A 24736-nucleotide genomic window follows, 5' to 3' on the forward strand; every position below is an offset into this window, starting at 1 on the left:
AGTCACTCTCCTTTTCTCTCGAATTTCTCTTCTTACAGGGAGATAAAATCAACTGTAAACTATTACTTCGCAGAGAGGTTTTTATGTAAAGGGCTGATGATAAGAACCAGTCACAAGGTCCAGCAAACCTCATTCAGAAGAAGCTGAGCTTCTTGGGGACAGGGAAATTTTTTTCTTCTTTGAGTCAGCAGTATCTTATTTGTATTTCTGAAATACAGTTCTTGGCCTACAAAAAGGTGTCAATAAATACTGTAAATTTATGAATGTTATTAGGCAGATTGCAGTCTTGGCAGGCCACTGCCTCTTAAATCTCTTTTCTGTGATCCTTTCACACTCGGCATTTAAAAGGCCGCTGCTCTTTGCTTTGAGATAAATACCCAAGGCATTTACTTAAATATACCTAAGTCTAGAGAAACAGTTCTTCTGTCTCTAGGGCACCATTTCGCTTTCCCCATGTATTGCACCCCAGGCTTGGGATCTGGGTCCTGAGGCTACAGGGAAGAGTTCGGTGCGGGAAGCTCATCCTCCCGCCCTCTGATTGGCCGGCTTGCACTCCACTCACGCGGCTCGCGTCTCTGATTGGCCTCCGTGCCCCCCCAACCATGTCCCGCGACTACTTTGTGTGCTGGGGCGGCGCGCTCAGGTCCTCCGGCTCAGCTCGCCGTCTGGGCTGGTCTGGTCTAGCTCTTCGGCCCACTGCTCTGCATCGAGGGCGCCAGGAATTTCCCGAGTCCGAGCGGGTAGGAAGCATTTTAGGGAAAAGCCCCCTCCCCCCGTCCCAGTTCTGTTTCCCGTACTGAATAAACTTCCGCGTCAGAGGGGCTGTCGCAGCGGCGGGTCGGGGGAGAGGCCAGGCACCAAATTCAGGCCCTCGTGGTGGTGGTGGTGGTGGGGTGACTTTCTGTTGGGGTGAATGTGGAAACACAGCTCTCACAAGATAAAACAGGATTTCACTAGTCGCGTGTGGGTGCGATGCCATTCTCTGATCGCGCTGCAAGCTGCAGCGGAGCGACCAGACCTGGGCTGCAGGGGCTGAGAAGCAGCGGTCACTTCTAAAAAGTAGCAAGGAGCCTGCTCCAGATCTGCAATGCCAGTGCTCCTTAGGGCCGCGGGCTGAGCTGGCACGGGCCGTCCGTTTCCCGGCCGGCGAGAATACGGCATTCCCTGGAGGTGGCGCTTCCGGGAAGGGGGAGCCCGGCTCGACTCGCGCCCCCTTCAGACTCCGGCCTGCAGGCGGTAGAGGGCGGCCTACGCTTGGGTGGGAGCCGACGCCCGCGCGCGCAGCTGCTGCCCTGCTGGAAGTCTCCCGGTCCCGCTGTGGCCCGCGGCTCTGCGGGGCGGTGGATCCTGCGGCTACGCTATCCACTGGTGGGGCGAGCAGGGGGCGGGGAGAAGCCCTGGCACATGCCGGGGTCGCCGTAGGTGGCAGCGGCCGGCGCATGCGCGCCTTCTCCCAGAAGCCTGGAACGCGAGGGGCGCGTGCCCCTATTCGCGCGCGCACGCTTGCGCTAGCCGAGGCTTCCCCGCCTGCGCTTGTTGTCAGAGTCAGCCCGGCGCGTGCGCGTGTTATCTCCGGCGGACCGGAGTAGCCAGGTTCCCTCTGCTCCAGGCTCCCGCCCCCCGCCCCCCCTCCCAGCCCCTGGCCGGCCCGTCCCCTTACTCTCCTCGCGGAATGGGGCCGGCGCTGCTCGGGGTCGCGCTCCTGGGACCCGGCTCGCGCTCGGCCTCGCGCTGTCAGCGACTGCCTGGCTCGCGCCGCCTCGCACTCTCCCTCAGTCAGTGGCGCCGAAGGCTCCGTTAAGCAGCGGCGGCGGCGGTTCCTGTTTCCGTTTCTTCCTCTCCCTTCAGTCGGGAGTAGCATCCTCCACCCAGCTACCCCTCCCACTCCCCCAGCGCAGGGCAGCTGCAGCTGAGGGCTGTGGCGGCGGCGGCGACTGGAGAACTGCGGAGACCGCCTCTGCTCCCGCTTCGGGTAAGGGGGCGTTTGGGAGCCGGGCCCCTCGCGCCTCGGGGTCTGGGACTGGGCAGGCGCGGGATCTCTCGATGCCCCGGGGAGGTGACTGGGGGATGTCGCTGTTCTTTTCCCCCAGGCGACCCACGGGCCTGTTGCTGCCACGGCTGCTTCTTATCCGGCGGCTCCGGGAAAAGTGGGGTGGGAGTCCCCGGGACGCTCTGGTGGGTGCCTTCGCGCGGCCCGGGGGGCACGGGCCGAGGGTGAGGGGCGTCCGCCGCCGGGGCTGGGACGTGGAGCGGCGGGGCCGCTGCCCTCGGCGTCGCGCATCCTTGGTTAGGGCAGGGGCCGAAGCCCAGGAGCCGAGAAGGGATGGGGGCGGGGGTGGGAGGTATCCCTCTTCTCTCTTCCACACCTACCTGCCCTTTCGCTGGCAACTCGCTCTCTATAGTCACAGACTAAGGGGGGAAAATGCTTGTGCGTTAGGGGCTTTCGTGAGGGGTTCTCCGGCTGGAAACCGGGGAGTGGACCCGTACAAAGATCAGCTCCCGGCGAGGGGCCAATGCCAGGGCAGTTCACGGTGTGAGTGCCGCTGCATCCCCGTTTGATCTGGGAATGATGAGCTAGCGGCTTTTGAGTATCTAAACTTATTTAGGCAGGTTAAATGAGTCCATTTTATTAGTTAAAGGAGGTTTGTCCTGCAAGAGTGAGTGGGCTGTCGGGTGCAGCACCTGTTTTTCTCTCACTGTGGGGATTTCTTCAGCCACACAGAACGTCAGTGTGTTTAAGTTAAATGGCAATGTCATGGTTAGAGTTTATCCCTGCTGAGCTTTTAGCGTTTTGCCATAACTAGACTTTTGTTTGAGGCCTTGGATGGAGGCATGAAGAGGTGTTGTTTCTTCCCATGTTTGAGTTAATTTACAGTTGACTCAAGCCAACTCAAGAAAGTGGACCTAGGAAAGCTAGAATTTCCTATAGAAAACCCAAATCTCAAGGTAACGCAAAGCAAATTTCGACATAAGTTTGCTATCAGTTTAGAGTTAAACTCATCATAAGTAACCGAACTTTGGCGTGCCTCTCTTTACGAACTGTAAGCAAGGTTTATTATGGCCCCTCCCCACCCACCCAGGCTTGTTATTATTGGGGTTAAACGTATATTTATTTTCTTGATTAAATACAAATTTTGTTTTTATGTATGCTTCTTATAAAGGGTGCATTATATAGAAAACTTTTTAGGAAAGAAATTTTCAGCACTATAGAGTTATACTGAAATAATGGAGTAAGTTGTATTGTACTTAAAAAAAAACAACAATAAAATTAACCTAAAATCTTGTGGTATATAATAAGGCCCTATACATTGCTAGCCTTGTGAAATATACCATAAAATGTGTATAGAAAGACTTAATTACTTGATTTATAAATACAATAGTAAGGAGGAGGTGAGAATTCAGACATTTGAAATTGTGATTTTACAACTTAGTATATAAAAATGCAGGTAGTTAGAAATGAAGAGGCTTTAAGGAACATAGAAGGGTGGTTTGTAGGCATGAATTTTCCTTTTGCTGCTTTATAAATTAGAATTCTACTTGAATTAAATTGCTGAATAGCTGGAATGAAACTTGCATAGGTTGCAGAAACATGCAAAAATGTATCTTCGATCAGGTAGTGAGTTAACTTGAGGAGTATGTTGTGGTTTATTAGAATAGTGATTCAAAATAATTTCCATAAAATATAACGCTATATATAGGTTGCATTTTAGGATATTCTTAAATTGAAAGAGTTACTTGAAGTTGTTTTCCTACAAGTCAGTTTTATTTGAGGTGTATGGAATTGAAAAAACAGTAATTCTGATTGCATTCTGCAGTATTTGCAAATTTTAACTAGTTATCCTGAGGAATTGGAGTGTCTTTAAAAGTGGTGAATTTTGAAATTGCTAGTGGCCTGGAAAAACTTGTGTTCCTTCCTTGTTTTTTTTTTTAAGTGCAGTTATTTCAGTAGGTTGGTCTGGAGGGGGAGCTAGTGCCATAGCAAAGCGTGGCTCAATGTATGTTTGAACTTTTAAAACACCCAAAACCAGATTTGTTTATGACCAGAAGAAACATAAACTTAATTTTTAGTTAAAAGAGTGAGAGAATTGATTTAGGCATATATCTGTACATAGTTATTTGTGGAGTATATATGTATTATATTTTATAAATTAGTTAAAAATTCTTTTCATGATCTGAAATAATGGAAAGTAAATGGTTAAGATTTATTGAATTTCTCATTTAAAATCTCTGAAAATATGTCCCCAAATTTAGGGTGAGTAATAGTATTTCCTTAACCTTCTTGTGCATTGCATCAGAAAGGAAGGAATATATGTTGACCCTTTGTGCTTGTTGTATCTTCTTAAATTTTTTCTTTATAATATCTACAGTCTTAAAATTTCAAAAGAGCTTCAGGTAGAGTCTTATATGAGCAAAGGTATCAAGTGTGTAGTATGCTAGGAATTTATCAAAAATGGAGATAATTTTAATAAAGAAATGGACCCTTCAGACATCTGGAGAGCAGGATCCCAAGGTCACTTCTTAACCTCTGGCTCCTGCAGTATAATGCAGTGAGTCTAGCCAATATATGAATTTGAACTTGTGCCTTTGAATATGAAGCAGTTATTTTTTGATCTATTTTCTGAACGGTAATCAGTTAGGTATGTGAATTTACTTCTCACAGTTCACATATTCATATTCAAGGCTACAATTGATAGTGCGTATATTAAAATCGTTAGAACATTCAGTTTTCTGAGAATGGTGGGTGGGCTGTTTGTTCTCGATTGCTCTTTATTGTGTAAATAGAATTTCAGTGCTGATAAATTAAAAAAATAGATTCTGGTCCTATTGGTACTTTTCAAATGAGATGTCAACTTCCAGTCTTCTGTAGTTAACAGTAGTGTAGTGGGCATAGCATTTAGAGGACCAATACAAGATTTCCCTTGGTTCTCCTCTTGATTCTCTGGCTTATATTTTTGTACCAGTAATACATGATTTTGCAATTTGAGTTGTTACTTGTTGCAAATTGTAGCTTGTTGTAATGAGACAAACATGTTTAAAAGTAAAAGATAATTACAACTGATTTTTAAAAAACCCTTTTAAAATTCTGAACAGAAGACTATTATATGGGGATGTGTGTGCATTTAAGATATATACATATATTTTTAATAGATTAGTGTCAAGAATCAAATTCCTTTTGCTCTACATTCTACTCTCCTGTCTACATTTCCCCTTCTTCAATCACGCACCATCATCCGACAGCTTTCTGTTTGGAATAATTGGGACTCAAAGCAATAAAATGAACCATATTACTCACCTGGCATAGGTTTTTGTTCCTTGATTAAATGACTTTATATCAATCTGTACAATATTCTAAACATACAACTCATATGGACTTTATACAATACTGTACATTTTCCTTTTATTAAAAAAAGAGCGAATAGGGCCTATGGGTTTATACCATGTATTTCAGCGTAAGAGTTATTCTTACTTGTTAAAGAAAGCAGAGCTGTAGGATTAATTTCATTTATGTTAAAAAAAATACTTTATTTGCCAAAACCCAATACCACACTCATCTATTTTTAAAAAATATCTTTTTTGTGAGTGATTTTTTAAAATCATAAAATGACATGCAAAGGGGAAATACGTTTTGAACTTTAAGTTTTTCAAAAAGCTGACAAATTATATCAATATAAGGCTAGTACAGATGTAGTTCAAACTTGCCTTTGCTGTTATTCTCTTTTCTTTTGTATTGGTTCTGTAGTATAACCTCCTCATTAAAGAACTGGAATAAAACTTTGACGATCACTACTGAAATGCTCCTTACGTTTGTTGTATCTTAGAACTTGGGTTTTTCAAAATTAAACTGATTTGGGGATAAACTGAATAAATATGACTTAACACATTTATATCAAGAAGATCATACTTAACAGTTCTATTTGTCACAGTCTCAATGACTGGTTTAGTGTAAATAAAGTTTGCATTATAAAATAAATAAAATATTGATATTAATCTTAGATGTAAATGGGAAATTAAGCTAATGTTTATTTTAGAATCTGAGTTACGGGAAGTATTACATGATATGACCTTTAAATGCTTTAACTTTCTGATTGTAAATGAGCAAAAGCAGAATGAAAATGGGAGATTGTTTTATTTGATTTATCTCAATTATACAACTGAAATGAACCTGTTTTGTGTCCATGTAAATCTTCTTATTCAGTTAAGACTATTAATGAACCATGAATGAGTTTTAAATTTTTACTAATATATGGCTGGCTATTTATATATTATATCCCTTTAATGAGATACCAAATGCCATTAATACCTAGAGCCAGAATAAATTTGCCTATAGTAAAAATGATATTTACAAACCATCAAACTGTAAAAGCGTACCAATGTTATTGCATGACTTAAGTCAACATTCCATAAGATGGTTTTTAAAATCACATTTATAATTAAAAAATTAATTTATTATACTATCTTGGTAAGTAGTAAAGGTGGAAATATATAATTTGTAGCTTTTATATTACATCCATTGTCTCAGCCTTAGCTACCTTTGGGGCAGTCGGCGAAGGGAGGGAGGTTGAGACCGGGATGTTCTGGTTGATGAGCCTGCCTTATTTGGAGGTGAGGGAGATTTCTTCTTTAGGTTTTTCCTCTCCCTCCACTTCCTTCTTCTTCCTGTTTGTCGTCTTTCCTTCTCCCAACAGTGGTGGGAAATGTGAGAGTTCCCCATCTTTATTGGATTTTTTTTCTTAAGAGTTCATAGAACATTTCCTGGTAAAACATTAGCATTTATGTTACAGTAGGTTTATTATTATATTGATTTCATTTCCTTTTGCGGTAATAGGCAAGAGACCAGAAGAAATTCAGTGAATGTGGGGTTTAATATTATTTATTAAAAATGATTTTGTGACTCCATATAAAAAGGGATATGGGAGGTGTTGGTTCACTGTTAAGGGTCCTGTATCAGTCACATTATTGTTCTAGTTACTGTTTAATATATGGTAATCCCTTCTTCCAGTTTTCTGGAATGAATTCTCATGCTTCCTCCGTTATTTCTGTCTTCATCTATGGAATTTCTGACTACAAGGAATTGTTTTTAGAGTATCTCTTCACCTTTTTTGTGTGCCTCATTGCAGTAATACAATGTGGGGAAAAAACCCCTAAAACTATAAAAACCTGTGTCCGTTGAAGAGAACTAACCCTGAAACTGAAGGGAACAGCAATGTTCTCCATTCATGGGAGTAGTATTGCTGGTTTCAGACAGTTATTGTAGAAGGTCCACAGGAAGAAATTGTATGTTTGATAATCAGGGCCCTAATCATTTGAGATATGACTGATTTCTCTGACACATGGAATTGTACTTATACCTGAAAGAGAGATATATTCAGTAGAGATTATATTTTTTGTGCCTTGAGTTCTGTGAATAGCTACATAATTCATCCAGTTACCAAATGGCAAAAGATTGTAATTTTGAGAAAACCTATGCTTTAAAATTAGAGCTCAAGCCAGGGTAAATATATATATATATATATATATATATATATATATATATATATATATATATATATATATATATGTATATGTATATATATATATACATGTATATATATATATATTTTTTTTCATATAAATTTCAGATTTTTTTCTCTTTTAGAAAGTTTAGTGAAACTAGAGCTTAGGAAGATGATAATTGAAGTTATCCAAAAGATCTTTCCCTTTAGCATTGGTAAAATGAGCCTCAGCAGAATGAGAAATGTAGGTTTATTGAGTAATCGTGAGTGCTTCTTCCAACATGATTACAGACATCTAGACCTTAATTAAAACTGCTCATTTTTAGGTTCAAACAGAAGTATCAGCTTGATACTTAAAGATGTAAAGCAATTTAAGAATGAGAGATATGTTATTTTTAATTTGTAACTAAATGAAGAATATACTCAATGCTAAGTAAGATGGAGAGATGTATACCTACTAAGGATATAGAAATAACAAACTAAAGAAACTTGCTAATGTGCAATTAGGAATAGTTCTTCTTAATAAAAGACTCTGTAGTGTTTATAATGGTATAAATTTAATGGTGAAAATGAAATCACCAAATAGTTGTTTTGGAGCAGTTTGTCAGATAACAGATAAAAGGGCACTTCCTCTATTCTATAACTGTCTACAGAGGCTTACTTAGAGCCTTGCAGAATCCTACCTAAAAGGAAATAATGATCAATAACTAAAGTATTTTCACACGAATTGTGCACGTTCCTTATGTGTATATTTGCATAGTACCTGTCACTTTCGTGGCAGATGTGACGTTACAAAGTAAGGTACCTAACTTTTGGAAATTCTGAAGGGAAAAGGATCTGAAGAGTTGGAATAGGGCTGGTTTCTTCATGTTTTAGTGATGCTTTTTGAGACAGTATTTTCTTAGAACCTCACAGACTTAAACTAAAATCTGAGTTCTTTTGTAGTAATTTTTTGGATACAGCTTTATTGAAGTATAATTTATATACCATAAAATTCACAATTCAAGTTTTAGTAAATGTATACAGTTGTACAACAGTTATCACAATCAAGTTTTAGAACACTTTAACCTTCCAGAAAGCTCTGTCTTGCCTGTTTGCCCAGTCTCTGCTCCTACCCCCTGCTCTGGGCAACCACTTGTCCGCATTTTGTCTCTATAGTTTTGCCATTTCTGAAAATTTGACATTAAGGAATCATACAATATGTAATATTTCATGTCTGGCTCTTTCCATTTAGTATAATCCTGTTTAGTAATTTGAAAGAATGGATAAAGTACAAAAGCTTTGAACTTGGAATCTGGAGACTTGTATACTAGTGTTGGCCCTGTCACCCAAATGTCTAAACTTGGGTAAGCCATTTGTCCTCTCTTGGCCTTTGCTGCTTTCTCCATAAAATGAATTATTTTGATTCTCTTCTATTCCATTTTTCACAGCTGGGTAGATAGACATGCATTGAACTTTTCCTAAAATGTATTTTAACTCTTCTCCTTAAGTATAATCATATAATCACTTTTTGTCAATATATGTTTTTTTGAATCAAAAACAAGGCTTATGGTCTAAGAGATGACTCAACTATGGGCAGATCTGAGTCAGCCTTGAAGAATCAAGATGGCTGATTTAACTTTTCCTTGGGCATTTCTTGGTTCACATGTACAAGTTTGAGAATAGATATAGTCTTAAGTGCCAAGTTAATAATTAAGATTTTGAAGAGAATAGAGGCAAAGTTGGATAATTCTCAGTGGTAGAGCTTTAAAAGTGATTGAAGCTTCTTATGAGCATAGGAACAAAAACTATGCTTTTAAGTTTTTTTTTGTTTGTTTTGGAAGGAGAAGGTGGGGGTGGGACAGTTTTAGTTAAGTTTGAGCCAACTTGGGCTCAAGGCAGCCACGTGAGATTAAACTGTTTTTTCAAAGAAGAACTAAAGGAAATGTATGGCTACTCTTGGGAAAACTATCCTAGGCCTTACCTGAAGGCAAAGCTGATAGGTAACATTCAAGTGACAAAGTAGGCAAAGAAAAATACATATGTAGGGAGTTAAAAAATGAGGTGTGCAACAGGAATAGACAACTGACTGAGTAGGCTGGTGTGAGGTATATGCCAAAGGGGTAATGTGCATTTTCAGTGTAGTATAATAAAAGATAGGGCATTGGATGACAACTAGCTAAATGTAAAAAATAAGAATGTTGTGACTGCTTTCAAATACTCAATAATTTTGACTCTTAGAAACTATCAGAGCTTCTTATATCATCTATAACAGTAGGTACTATGGCTGTAAAATGATAGAACTTTTATTTTTACCCATGCTAGAATGTATGAATGTTAACCCAGAGAACAGACACTGTGGAGGAGGGGAATGTAGCTGTAAATGTATTTTACTATTGTGTCCATTAAGCAGCATGAGGAAATTTGTTTTCATGCTTTGTAGTCACACTTTTTGTTCAAAGTAGTATTTTAAATTTAGATAAATTACCTTATGATAACCAGAAATATCCCCATATCAAACCTATATTTAATGAGTGAAGATTTGTAACTTTTTACAGTATTATAAAGGTTGCGTTAAGACTTTAAAGCAGTTCCAAAAGTTGAATCCCAAAGCTTTTTATGCAATGACAGCATTCTAGGAATAAGTATAGGACTTTCTAAGGTGACTATTTTTATGGCAAAAATATTCTTTTGAATATGTGCTATGCCATATTTATTTTTAAATGTTCCACGCAAGTTGTAATACATCTCAAGTACTTAAGTATGAATTATGTAGTTGGGAAAATTTCAGTGTAAAGGAAAGAGACACTTCTTTCTATAACCTCTGAAGCTTCAAAATATTAAAGATGATCATTCATATTTTGCCAGTGAATTTTAATTTTTAGTTATAGTAATAAGTGAGCAGCTGTCAGGAGGTATAGCTATTTCCAGGTTTAGAATTCCTGTTCTTTATATAGTTCTCTCAAATACTTACTTTTAAGAAAGTAGATGTTAGAGATTTCTTTAGTAATCAGATACTACTTTGATATTTAAGGAAAGCATCAGAGCAAGCCTAGAACCACATTGAATCAGTAAAAATGATTATTCTAGAAGTGTTATAACAGCAAAGAAAAACATGGAGTAATACACAATGGAAAATAAGTCATACAGAACATCATTACCTGAGATCAGGTATAGAAGGCTGTCTTTACAAAAGAATAACATACCAAATCAAATAAACTAAGGAATTTGTGCCTTTCTACTTATTAAGTGAAAATGAAATGAGCGATTAACTAGAGAAGATACTCCAAATACTTGCTTATGTTTCTCTTCTCTTCTCTTCTCTTCTCTTCTCTTCTCTTCTCTTCTCTTCTCTTTTCTTTTCTTTTCTTTTCTTTTCTTTTCTTTTCTTTTCTTTTCTTTCTCTTTCTTTCTTTCTTTCTTTCTTTCTTTCTTTCTTCTTTCTTTCTTTCTCTTTTCTTTCTTTCTTTCTTTCTTCCTTCCTTCCTTCCTTCCTTCCTTCCTTCCTTCCTTCCTTCCTTTCTTCCTTCCTTTCTTCCTTCCTTTCTTCCTTTCTTCCTTTCTTCCTTTCTTTCTTTCTCTCTCTCTTTCTCTCTCCCTTTCTCTCTCCCTTTCTCTTTCTTTCTTTCTTTCTCTCTCTCTTTCTTTCTTTCTTTCTTTCTTTCTTTCTTTCTTTCTTTCTTTCTTTCTTTCTTTCTTTCTTTCTTTCTTTCTTGTTGGGGGAGGTAATTAGGTTTATTAATTTATTTATTCTTAGAGGAGGTACTGAACCAAAAACCTCATGCATGCTAGGCATGCACTCTACCATTTGAGGTATAGCCTCCCCCCAATTCTTTTTAATTGACTTCTTACAGGGGCTATTTCAGACCTTTTCTACCTCCTTCCTAGCCCCTAAGTCCAGTATACAGCTCTCAGACTTTGTAGGTTGTTTCACTTGTTACTTTTTTTTTGTGTGGAAAGAGTAAGACGGTTAACAGCATCAAACAGAGCTTCCTCAGCTTTGCTTTTCTGTAACTGTAAATTGTGTAATTTCCCCTTCCCTCTATTATTTGGTGTCCTGGATGTGCCCATTAGGCTTTCATGGCTACTTAATGGCTACCTCTTTTACCCCTGCTACCAGTTGGAATATATACGCTCATTAGTTAACTCCTTTATCATTCTAATTTCACTCTCCCCTAACAACATCTTTACTGGCCTAAAAAAAAAAACAAACCCCAAATCACCTTTCCTTTTTCCTTCTGCTGGCCTCCTGTCCCCTTTTGGTATTAACCCATGGCCCAAAGGAAAAGCAGTGTTTCTATTGTTTCAATTTTGCTGCCTTCTTTTTCAGTAAAACTATTCTCTCTGTTGTTACCAGTGACTTTCTGAATTGCCAAATGTAGACTTTTTTTTTAGTATTAATTTTTACTTTTTATTTCTTCAGATTTGTCACTAGGCTCCCTTTCCTCTTCCCTTTTCCTTATAACTTTGTAGTCCTCCTTGTTCTCCTGTATATTCTAACAATTCTTTTCATTCATAAGGTCAACTTGTTTATTAAGTATTTGCCTTACACATTTTTCTTGATCCAGACTTTTTTCTTTGTAGTGTTACCTGTCTTTTTGGCTTCAGTGAATATCTCTTTCAGACAACTCCCACCCATACTGTAAGTGCTTGAACTTCAGTTTCCTGTTGGAGAGCTCTGTTTGTCATGCCGTTGAGCTCAGGGTGATCAAGTCTGAGTTTTCTTTTACCCAAAATGTGTTATTCTTTCTAGCTTTCCTTTCTCTTATTGGCTTATCCTCCCTTTACCCATTCATGAATTCTGAGTTATTTTTCAATTCCTCATCAGATCCATTCAGTTGTGAAGCTGTGAATTCTTTCATTGCAGTGTTTCTCTACTTCATCTGCTCTGTTTTATATCTTTTTTACTACAGAAGTTTAGGTTCTCAGTACCACTAACATATAAATAATTGTACTTTGATAATTGCTTTGATACAGGGAGAGAAGGAAGAGGCAGTTCTACTAGAGTGTGATTAAGTGGGGAAGGCCATATTGAAAGAAGTGACATTTAAGCTTAGCATCAAAGTATGAGTATGGACATTCCAGGCAGGCAGACTGAAGAAAGAAGTTGATTATGGGTTGTCAACTCTTAAGACTTTTGCTTTAATCCTTACTGTGTGTGGGTGTTTTTCCTATTGGCATATGCTGTTGCCTTTCTTCAGATATTGATGAGTATCAATGAATGAACAGTGTAAAGCCAGAGTGACACAATGAATAATGTAAAGTCAGAGTGATACAAAGTGATGTATAGCTTTATTACCTAACTTTGAGTGAGTAGAGTGGTAAAAATGTAAAGGGGTTGAAAAGCGAGCACTATCTGCATTGAAGACTTAAAATCTGACTAAAATTTACATTAAAAGCTGTCTTTAAAGTTCCTGACACTTGGAATGTAAGTCTTCAGTGGGCTTCTGTTTTCAGTCTACAGTTGACCCTTGAACAAGTTAGTTTGGAACTGTCTGGGTCCACTTATACCTGTATGTTTTCCAGTAATAAATACTAAAGACCTCCATATGGTATATTTCCTTTATTTTTCCATGTGATGAAATATTTTAAAAATTTACATGCAGTAAAATCCACACTTTGTGATATACAATTCTATGGGTTTTGATAAACACATAGGATATGTATCCACCACCATTATCAAGACACAGAGTTCTTATTGCCCCTTTGTAATTAACCTCTCCCCCTCTATCTCCAACCACCTGGTAAACACTGATATGTTCTCTATGGTTAATGTTTTGTTTTTTCCAGAATATCATATAAATGGAATCATAGTTATGTAGAGTTTTAGTTCAGCCTCTTTGACTTAGAAAATGCATTTGAGATTCATTCATTTGTTGGCGTGTATCAATATTTTGTTCTTTTTCTTTGCTAAGTATGGATGCACCGTAGTTGGTTTATCCATTCATCTGTTGAGAGATGTTTGAGTTGTTTCTAGTTTTTGGCAATTATAAATAAAGCTGCTATAAACATTTGAGAATAGCTTTTTGTATGAATGTAAATTTTCATTTTATTTGAGTAAATACCTAGGAGTGGGATTGCTGAATCACATGGTAATTTTATATTTAATTTTATGAGAAACTGCCAAACTATTTTCCAAAGTGACTATACCATTTTGTATTCCCATCAGCAATATATGAGAGTTGCAGTTGATCCATATCCTTGCTAGCACTTGGTATTGTCAATTTTTAAAAACAAAATTTAGCTCTTTTAGTAGATTTATGTCATTGTAGTTTTAATTTGCATTTTCCTAGTGACTCATGATGCTGAGTATATTTTTATGTGTGCTTTAAAATACTTGTCTTTAACATTCTGGGAATGTGTATTTTCTTTTTAAAAAATGATTGCAGGGGGAAGGTATAGCTCAGAGGTGCAGTGCTTGCCTAGCATGCACGAGGTCCTGGTTCAATCCCCAGTACCTCCGTTAAAAAAAAAAACTCTGATTACCTCCCTACCAATACACAGTGTATACCAATTATATCTCAGTAAAACTGGATGGAAAAAATTATATAAAAAAATGATTGTAGTTTTTTCCAAAACATTTTAGAAAGTGGCCTTGACAAGGCCTTTGACAAGCATTTGGGTTATAGCTGCTACATTACCCAATCCAGAGGATACCATTCACATTAAAAAAAAAAAAAGAAGCTCTCTGGAGTTGTGCAATGCAGCAGTTGTGGCTATATATTTATAGCCATTATCTAGAATTATTGGTGATTAGGTTCCATGGAAAATTTCAGTACTATCAAATGATGCATTTAAAAATCATTTTTCAGTGTTTCCCTGAAATGAAATTTTGTCCAGGAACAGGTTCTGAAGAAATGCCCTACAGGCAGTTTGTCTAATGGATCAGACTTGAGAGACAAAAGTCCTATTTCAGATACTCAACTCCTCCATTTACTGCATGAGTGACCTTGGACATCTTATCTAGCTTCTCTGAAGCCATTTCCTTATCAACAAAACAGGGTTGATAATATCTGCCTTCTGTGGATGTAGTAAGAATTATTAATAATGCATGTAAAATACCTGACACAGAGTAGACCTCCTCAAGTTGCAGTGGCTTTTACTTCTATTTCTTACTGCTACTTAGAGCTAATTACCCAAAAAGTGTGTTCAACAAAGGCTTAGGGTACCAGCAAAGCAGAGGAAAAATAATTTGGGAAAAAACATAAAAGCACTTAACATTTAAAAAAATTTTTAGACATAGCAGTCTGGAAAGAAATCAGAATTTTTTGGACTAATTTAATCTTAGTTGTTTTGTATTTCATAGGGAGGAAGCAGAGGATTATTTTCTGTGCTTAGAGCCCCTAAACATTTTAATTTTTACCACCACTGCCGCCACTGCTGCTGCCACTGCTGCCACCTTTGTATCATGACTATATTAAAGGAAGGCTCTTTGAAATATATAAACTAATGTTTAGGGACTTAGAAATGCACTTTACTTGTTTGAGACAAGAAGATACGTGACTGAATACTAGTTGACGTTATTAGTTCTGTCCAGTGAAGTGAAGATATTTGAGGTCCCAGGGTATTTTATAAGATTTTTCTTAACTTTATGATTTCTTGTGATTCCATGGTGATTACAGTAAAATACTTAAAACAGCAAGACAGGAGAACGAGGGAGATTAGATTAGATAAGCTCTGTGGACACAAGGAGAGAGGTTTACCAAGCAATGGAGTGGGTATAGAGAGGAGTTTAGGTTGAGTTTCTGGACCTGGGAAGTAATTTAAACATCTTTACTGTACAATAGTGATTTTGTTTCTTTGTTTGGTTTTAAACTGTCTCTCTATCTTGGTGTTTTCTGTTTGTAAGTCATGTTGGATTCTACCTCTGTATAGCAAGGGGTTTCACAAGTTTGAGTCATATTATTTTGGCTCACGCTTTTATTACTTCTCAAGTGGATTTTTTTTTTTTTTGGTAATAATATGGGGAAGAGAAAGAAATAGCCTGAGAAATAGAATTAAAGGTCCTTCTCCTCTTTCTCCATTTCTTCTCTCTCAGGTAAGTAATACATCAAAAACATTTTATTCCAGTCATTTTGTAGCTTGAGATTAGAGAAGGAAAGTTTGCATTTACATCTCCTATCTTTGTCTGCCTTTTTTGCCTTTGATCTACTATTCAGATTATTTTTCTCAAGTTAACAAAACCTAGATATTTAGTGAGCACTGTCTGTGGTTACTGAAAGACTAAGTTTCTGAAGTTTGTTTGCAGCTAGATATATAGCCTTGTGAAGAAGTTCTGATAAATGGTATGTAAGTGTAAGTGAGATACATCCTAAAGTTTTATTTGAAGGGAGAGATGTACCTTCTTATCTTTTTTCTCCAGCTGCCAACTTAGACCATGAGGACAGGGGCTATACTCTAGGAATGGTGGGCTGGAGAGTGGAAACACACTGTATGTTGTTGTTGTTGTTGTTGTTGTTGTTGTTGTTTTCCTTTTTCAGTTTTATTAGATAGAATTATTACAGTTCAACTGCACATACACATTATATTGCATGTAAATACATATATATAGTATACTGCACATTTTTTTGTGTACATATATGTACTCACTATTGTTTCTAAGAACAGATTAGATCTTTAGTTTTTTAAACTTACACAGTTATCAAAGGAATAAAGCCAACTACAAAATAAGAATCAACAGAATGTGGTAATCCAATTATAAGGGACAGTCAAATGTGCTTACACATATTCAAGAAATCAAAAATAATAATTAGTTCATTTGGGAAAGACATTGTATGTTGATGACATGGTAGAACAGCCCTAGCTTGCCTGTTTTCAGATTATTTTATGTCACAGAGAAATAAATTTCTGTTTTGTTTAAGCCTCAGATAATTTTGTTGTTGTTGTTATATATAGCTGAATCTACTGCCCTCCACCCCTCAAACTCCATCCTAAAGCAGCTCCCCTTCTCTTGCTTCCTGATCTGTGGTTGAACTCTTGGTACCATTTTACTTTTCTACTTCCTAAATCCCGGAAGTTTCTGCTTCCAACATTTTCCATTATATTTTTTCATAGTCACAGCATTGCAATTAGAAGCAGTTGTAAATGCTAGTTATGTGGTTTCTGAAATTTTAATTACTTTAAAGAAACTTTTTAGGCAGGGATATGAAAGAATGTGTAAGTGTAGTTGCAGATATTTTATTTCCTACTGAAAAAGATACAATTTCTGGAAAATGGGTAGCCATTAAGTACCACCCACTCCCTTCCTACCCCCTAATAGTGGTAGACATAGATTAGTGTGGTTAACTGGCCACCAGCCACTTCTCCAGTGATTATGTCTAGATCATTAATACCTCCTTATTGCCTGCTTCTTTTGGAGAGCTCATCCAACCCCTGCTCTAGTCACATGGTCCAAATGGAAGCTTATTACCATCACAGTTCAAGGATTGGTTAAGTGAGATGAACAAATATTAGCTCTGTTTTGGGTTTTTGGAATTGCACCTATCAGGGAAAGAGGCTGTTAAGGATGTGGAAAAGCTGGTTTAGGAGAATCATACTGATACTTAGAAGCAGAAATAGAGACAGAAGGAAACTTACCAGTCTTTTCCTTAGAAAATGGACATTGTACCTCATCTGGGCCAATTAGAATCTCTTTTCTAATAACTTCTGATTATTTGAAACTGAGTTTCTTTAAAGCTGTATTTCAGAATATAAATAAATATATTTTTAAAAATTTAAAGGGTGATAGAAGCTATATATCCTTTGTTATTTTGAAGAAAGTTCTTGCCTGGTACATTTGTATTGTCTTAGCTATTCAAGCAAATTACTCTTTTGATAAACTATAGTGTTTCATGAAGAAGAAAGGGAGCAAGTTTTTCTTCATGGATGCAGAGAATTTTTAAAGGAAAAAAGCCCATACCCCTCTAAACAACAATAGTAATAATAAAATATGCACAGAATCTTCCTAGTGCTAAGAAAATATCATTTAAGTGCTCTAGTTCTTCTCTTGTACCTCTTTATAAATATAAAATGATCTAATTTTTATTTTGGAAATACTGTATAGGAAAGTTATGAACCAGTGGCTATATTGGTCCTTTGAGTGTGGGATGGTAAATAATAGAATCTCATCAGGACTTAAAACATTTACTTTTCTATCCCAACTATTGAAAATAATATCATCTTTTATAATTCATTTAATATTTATGTCTTTTATAATGCGAAAAGTATTTACTTCGTGGCAGAATCATCTGTGATTTCTTAAGCAGCATCATATATTTTGCTCTTCTAAATTAGAACTAGAGATTTTTCCTAAAGACTTTGTTGTTGATAGGACAATAGATAGGCAAATGAAAGAAAATCTGTAAAGAGTGATCAGAATACTTTTAGTAATGCCACACTGGTTTAAATATGAATGGATAAAGAAATACCTAGATTTGCAGTACAGAGAAAGGAGAAGGCAATGAAGTCAGAAGTTATCTTGTTGGGTATCACCCTAAGGGTATGTCACTCCTGAGAATGAGCTAGCTTTCAAAATATTTCAATTTCCCCTCCCCATAACAGCACATTTTCTTTCCTGCTGCCCCTGGTCAGCCTTTTCCCGAACTTTCGAACCTTTCATAAGAATATTGTTAGATAAGCTTTTCTTTTGTTTGTGAAATTCTTGCTACTGTACCAGGTGGTTTCCTACATTTGTCAGTACTGTTGCCTGGACTTGACAGAGGCACATTTTCTTAGAAATTTATATCACCTCCTTTGAGTGGGGACACTTTTACTTCGTTAGAGGTCTCTTTTCCTCTTTGATTAGGCAGTTCAATAATTTGCTCAGTAAATGTTTGTTTATTGAGGAAGTACTATATGATAGGCACTGTGTTAGGTCCCTATTATGTCAACAGAAACTAAATTGCTTGAAGGGAAGACATTTTAATGTCTAGGTACCAAAGTTTTACTTATATTATTTATTCATGCTATTTATAATTTTAAAATTCAAACACAAAAATAGAGAGTATATTAAATCTCAATGTAACATCACCTGGCTTCAACCTCTACCCTCTGTTAAAGAACAAAATTCAGCTGAGTAAATTTGAAGATCTAATTGGCTTTTTTCAGTGACTCATGAATTGGGCAGCATTCCATCTAGCAAATAGAAAGACGCTCCATAGAGTGGAACAAAATGGGAGATTTTATAGGCAGAAATAGGGACAGGGAGGAAAGAGCAGATTACCTCATTTTTCTTTTGAGAATAGGAAGGATCTGTCAGGTGGATTACCTCACTACTGCTGACCAGGAAATTCCAGATTTGCTTGTTTAAGATGACATTCCTGTGAGATTGAAATTGCAGTTAGGTTTGGTATTAAGTCCTGGTTTGCTGATACGGAGTTTAGCACAAGTGACTCCATTTTGGGTCTGTTGTCTCTTCCCTCATGATGTATTTTTTTGATGATGTTGATGTATTTTTGTTTTTGTTGATGTATTTTCATGAAAATTTCAGAAATCATGCCACTTTATCCATAAATACTTGAGGATGAAACTTAATTTTTTGTAGTGTAACCACAATGCCATTATCATACCTAAAACAATTAATTCCTTAAAATTAATACTCCCCCATTATGTACAAAAAGTCATTTTTCATTTTGTTTGTTTGAATCAGGATTCCAGAAGGTCTACTTGCTATAATTGGTGTAACATCTGTTGTAAGTTTCTGGTAAAAAGGTCTGCTCAATATCATTGGTTATGTAATGTCTGTTTTGTTTTTTTTAAACTAGAATAGCCCCCCTTGCCTCTTTTTTCCCCTTTGCTATTGACTTGTTGAAGAAATAAAGTTTTATTTTGGTGGTTTTGTTCTGATGGAATTTAGTTAGATTTGAAATAATTAGCACTTGCTACAACACATTGGATTTGTGTTAGTTCCCCTTCATAAAACCTAGTTTTCTAAGCTCGTCAGTTAGCTGCAGCTTCTGCATCTTAAGTTAATTCTCTGAATACCTACCTTAAGATGCATCCATCCACAATCCGTCTTGCTGGGAAAGACTTAACATTTGCGGAGATTTAAGGCCTTTTTGCCTTTTTTGACTCTTAGATTTTTATGACATGTGGCTGGTGTGTAAGTCACAAGCATTGGAATTTATTAGGGCCTGTGAAGAACCAATAAAGGCAACAAGTGAGGTACCATAGTAAGAATTAGGGGAACATTTTATTATAGTCCAGTTATCTCTTTTGTTGTAGATAAGAAGTACCCTTGACTTAAATGAGACTGAGGAGAAACTTCCTTACCTGTGCAACAGTTTGCAACAGTGGAATCTTGTTGTAATTATTTTAGACCCAAGGTAACAGAACTAGAACTACATTTCACAATATAATAAAAACCACACCTGCTACTTAAATAAAAGAGAGGAAAAATGAACAAATGTATATAAGTTATATAGAAATAAATGTATTTTACATACATTTTAAGTGGTTAATTTCTTATTTAGATGATATCCTGGATAAGTGGCAAGATATTTTTTACAGAGATAATATGTTGACAGGTAACTAATTTTCATTATAATTTTTGGAATTTCCTTCCTTCCTTCCTTGGTTCTCGGAGACCTATTTTACACTATGGTGGTGGAGTTATAGATCAGAATTGTTGAAACATAGATATCAGTCTAATTGTAGTTTATGATGATACACCTTAGAATACTTTCATATATTTGTAGAAAAATGTACATGTGTTATTAGTAATTAAAAAATTGGAACCAAGCTTTGGTTCACAATGAGATTTGTTTAAGGAGGAGAATTTTTTAAGTTTAAAAATAAGTATAACATAGAGGGGCATCCTACAAAATGGTGGTGCTTCTCAAAACTGTCAATTCACTAAAAACAAGGAAAGTCTGAAAACCTGTCACAGCCAGGAGGAATCTAAAGGAATATGACAACTAAATATAATGTGATATCCTGGCTAGGATCCTACAACAGAAAAAGGGCATTAGGTAATCCAAATAAACTGTGTGCTTTAGTTAATAATACTATATCAGTATTGTACAGAGTTTTTAGGGTTTTCTATATATAGTATCATGTCATCCACATATAGGGACAATTTTACCTTTTCTTTTCCAATTTTGATCCTACTAAAGCTGATAAAAGAATTTGGCAAGGTAGCAGGATACAAGATCAACATACAGAAATCAGCTGCATTTCTTTACACTAACAATGAAATAGCAGGAAAAGAAAGTAAAGAACCAATCCCTTTTATTTATTTACTTATTTATTTAATTTTTTATTAATTTTAATTTTTAAAATTGAAGTACAATTACGATCTGTCTATCTCTGGTGTACAGCACAATATCCCAGTCATGCATATACATACATATATTCATTTTCATATTTTTCCCATTAAAAGTTATAAGATATTGAACATGGGTTCCTGTGCTATACAAAAGAAACTTTTTCTTGAGTCTATTTTTATATATAGTGAAACAATCCCTTTTAAAACTGCATCCAAAACAATAAAATACTTAGGAATAAATCTGACTAAGGAGGTGAAAGACTTATACGTGGAGAACTGCAAAACATTGATTAAGGAAATTAGAGGTGACATATTAAAGAAATGGAAAGATATCCCATGTTGTTGGATTGGAAGAATCAATATTGTTAAAATGGCCACACTGCCCAAGGCAGTATATAGATTTAATGTACTCCCTATCAAATTACATATGACATTTTTCACAGAACTAGAACAAATCATAATAAAATTTATATGGAATCACAAAAGACCCAGAATTGCCAAAGCATTACTAAAGAAAAAGAATGAAGCTGGAGTAATAACCCTCCCAGATTTCAGACAATACTACAGAGCTACAGTAATCAGAACAGCATGCTATTGGCATAAAAACAGACATATGGATCAATGGAACAGAATAGAGAACCCAGAAATAAACCCACAGACCTATGATTGATGAATCTTCGACAAAGGAGGCAAAAATATACAATGGAGAAAAGACAGTCTCTTCAACAAATGGTATTGGGAAAACTGGACAGCTGCATCTAAATCAATGAAGTTAAAACACTCCTTCACACCCTACACAAAAATAAACTCAAAAAGGCTTAAAGATTTAAATATAAATGACAAGACATGATAAGCCTCCTGGAGGAAAACATAGGCAAAACATTCTCTGATATAAATCTTACCAAGATTCTCCTAGCTCAGTCTACCCAGGCAATAGAAATAAATGAAAAATAAACAAATGCAACCTAGTTAAACTAAGAAGCTTTTACACAGCAAACCATAAACAAAACAAAATGACAACCTACGGAATAGGAGAAAATATTAGTAAATGATGTGACTGACAGAGGTTTAATTTTCAGAATATATAAACAGTTCATACAACTTAGTAACAAAACAACAAGCAACCCAGTCCAAAAATGAGCAGAAGCTAAACAAGCAGTTCTCCAATGAAGACATACAAATGGCCAATAGGCACATGAAAAAATGCTCAATATCAAAGTTACTAATTATCAGAGAAATGCAAATCAAAACTACAATGAAACATCACCTCACACCAGTCAGAATGGCCATCATTCAAAGGTCCACAAAAGATAAATGCTGGAGAGGGTGTGGAGAAAAGGGAAACCTCCTACATTGATGGTCGGAATGTAGTTTGGTGCAACCATTGTGGAAAATGTTATGGAGATTCCTCAGAAAACTAAAAATAGAATTACCATATGATCGAGCAATCCCACTCTTGGGCATATATCCAGAGGGAACTCTAATTTGAAAAGATACATGCACCCCAGTATTCATAGCAGCACTATATACAATAGCAAAGACATGAAAACAAACTAAATGTCCATTGACAGTTGACTGTATAAAGAAGTTGTGGTATATTTATACAATGGAATACTACTCAGCCATAAAAAAGAATAGAATAATTCCATTTGCAGCAACGTTGATGGACCTATAGAGATCATCATTCTAAGTGAAGTAATCCAGAAAGAGAAAGAAAATACCATATGATATTACTCATATGTGGAATCTAAAAAAAGAAAAAAGGAAGACATTAATGAACCATCTACAAAACAAACAGACTCTCAGACATAGTAAATAGTCTTATGGTTACTGAGGGAAAAGGGGTGGGAAGGGATAAATTTGGGAGTTTGAGTTTTGTAAATGTTAGCCACTATATATAAAAATAGATTAAAAAAACCAAATGTCTTCTGTGTAGCACAGTGAACTATATTCAATATCTTGTAATAACCTTTAATGAAAAAGAATGTGAAAACAAATATATGTATGTATATGCATGACTGGGACATTGTACAGTACACCAGAAATGGACAGATTGTAACTGACTATACTTCAATAAAAAATACTGTATCAATATTGGTTTATTAATTTTAACAAATGTACTATACTAATCTAAAATATTAATATTAGGGGAAATTGAATGGAAGGGTAGTATGTGGGAACTCAGTGCTATCTTCTGAATTATTCTTTAAATCTCAATCTATTCTATAAGAGAAAGGCTATTTTAAAAAATGGGAAAGTAGTTACTTTTTAAAAATTATGAATAATACAAACTGCTTGAGGGCAGGGTCATCTGACTTATTAATATTTGTATACTTAAGGTCTAGCATAGTGGCTAGCACAAAATAAGCACTCAATAAATATTTGTTGTGTGACACTGTTACACATAGTTTATTTTGTGGAAGGAAATTCTGAAAAGATGAGAAGCAGGAAGTTGAAAAAGAAGGTGTTTAGTTTTCTCAGTTTTTATTAAAGAGCTACCAAAAATTCATTTGAGTTGAATGTATTCAGTACATTTTATACTGAATGAATTAATGTTTGCATAAACTTTCTATTATTGCTTGAAAAATCCCCTGAGTGTATTAACTTTTTAGCCATTAGGGAAATGCAAATTAAAACCACAAAGAAGTACTACTACATGCCTTTTAGAATGGCAAAACAAAATAAAATAAACAAAATTTTGACAATACCAAGCTGGCTAGTATGTGGAGCAACTGGAACCCTCATACATTGCAGTGGGAAAGCAAAATTGTACAGCTGCTTTGGATAATAGTTTGACAGTTTCCTGTAAGTTAAGCATACAGTTAGTGTATGACCTGAAAGTCTTACCACTAGGTATTTGCCCAAGAGAAGTGAAATTATGTTTCCTCGAAAACTGATATATAAATGCTTATAGCAGCTGTGTTCACAGTTGTTAAAAACTGGAAACAACCCAAATGTTAGTGTGTAAATAGGTACATCATACAGTGGAATATTACTCAGTAATAAAAAGGAACCAACTATTAACATACAATTTTAGCTGACTCTTAAAGGCATTATGCTTAGTGAAAGAAGTCAGTCTCATAAATTCAAGAATTTATATGACATTCCTGAGAAGTACAAAATTGTAGTGATGGAGAACAAATCACTGGTTACCAAAGTAACCTCTGAGAATGGGTGGGTGGGAAGAGGGTGTGATAATAGAGAGATAGCATGAGGGAGTTTTTTTGTGTGATGGAACTGTTCCATATCCTGAGTATGATGGTGGTTACATGGATTTATACATGTGTTGAAATTCATAGAACTGTATACCTCCCCCACCCCCCAAATATCACCTTCACTGTATGTTAATTTAAAAAGTAACACTGAAGACACATATACAAACTAAAAATATGTCTGCTTTATAAGGCCTTTGGTCTAAGTACTGGCTAAATAAACTTATGTACGTACAGTTTGATATTTTATCTGTTAGATTTTTTTTAACTTTCCATGATTTGTACAAAAAGTGACTGATACACAGAAAATCTTTTATATTAAAATAATTAATACTGTAATCATTCTGTGCAAAGAATTTGACTTCGTATAACATCACGTTTTTGATTAAGTAATAATTGCTGTTTATTGAAATCAAAATGCTGTCCAGTGGACACTTTGCTAAACATTTAAACTATACTTTGCTCATAATTATGGTGGTTATTTTCTCTTTTCACTCATGAGGAAACTGAAGCATAGAGGTATTAGATACTTGTCCAGGATCATGCAAGAATGTGATAGAGCTGGGATTTCAACTGTCTGTCTGACTCAGAATCCTTTTTTTTAAAAAAAAATTTTATTGTAAAATAAAACATAGATTATTTTATTGTAAAATAAAGTACAGATTTAAAAGACCACACAAAACTAATGTATTATAAAGTAACAGAATGGTAATCACCACCCCAGGAGCTCTCCATGTGTTCTATCCCAAAAGTAACTGCTTCCCTCCCAGTGGTAACCATTATTTTGATTTTTATCGTAATCTATGGTT

At 36.3% G+C, this 24736-nt stretch overlaps 1 protein-coding gene across 3 annotated transcripts in view; it reads left to right on the forward strand.

Annotated features, from left to right (window-relative positions):
* The first annotated feature begins 590 nt into the window (after nucleotides 1-590).
* FUT8 (fucosyltransferase 8) overlaps nucleotides 591-24736 on the forward strand; it is a 255665-nt gene continuing 231519 nt past the window's right edge. For 2 of the 3 annotated variants that reach the window (XM_032482204.1, XM_032482206.1), the window contains exon 1: nucleotides 1584-1972. The gene's annotated coding sequence lies outside the window, so the exon portion shown is untranslated. Of the gene's footprint in view, nucleotides 741-1583; nucleotides 1973-24736 lie in introns of those variants that run through there. The other variant, XM_032482205.1, reaches the window with a different exon arrangement.

This window comes from Camelus ferus, chromosome 6, assembly GCF_009834535.1.
Source record: "Camelus ferus isolate YT-003-E chromosome 6, BCGSAC_Cfer_1.0, whole genome shotgun sequence".
In the NCBI taxonomy this organism is placed as follows: domain Eukaryota; kingdom Metazoa; phylum Chordata; class Mammalia; order Artiodactyla; family Camelidae; genus Camelus; species Camelus ferus.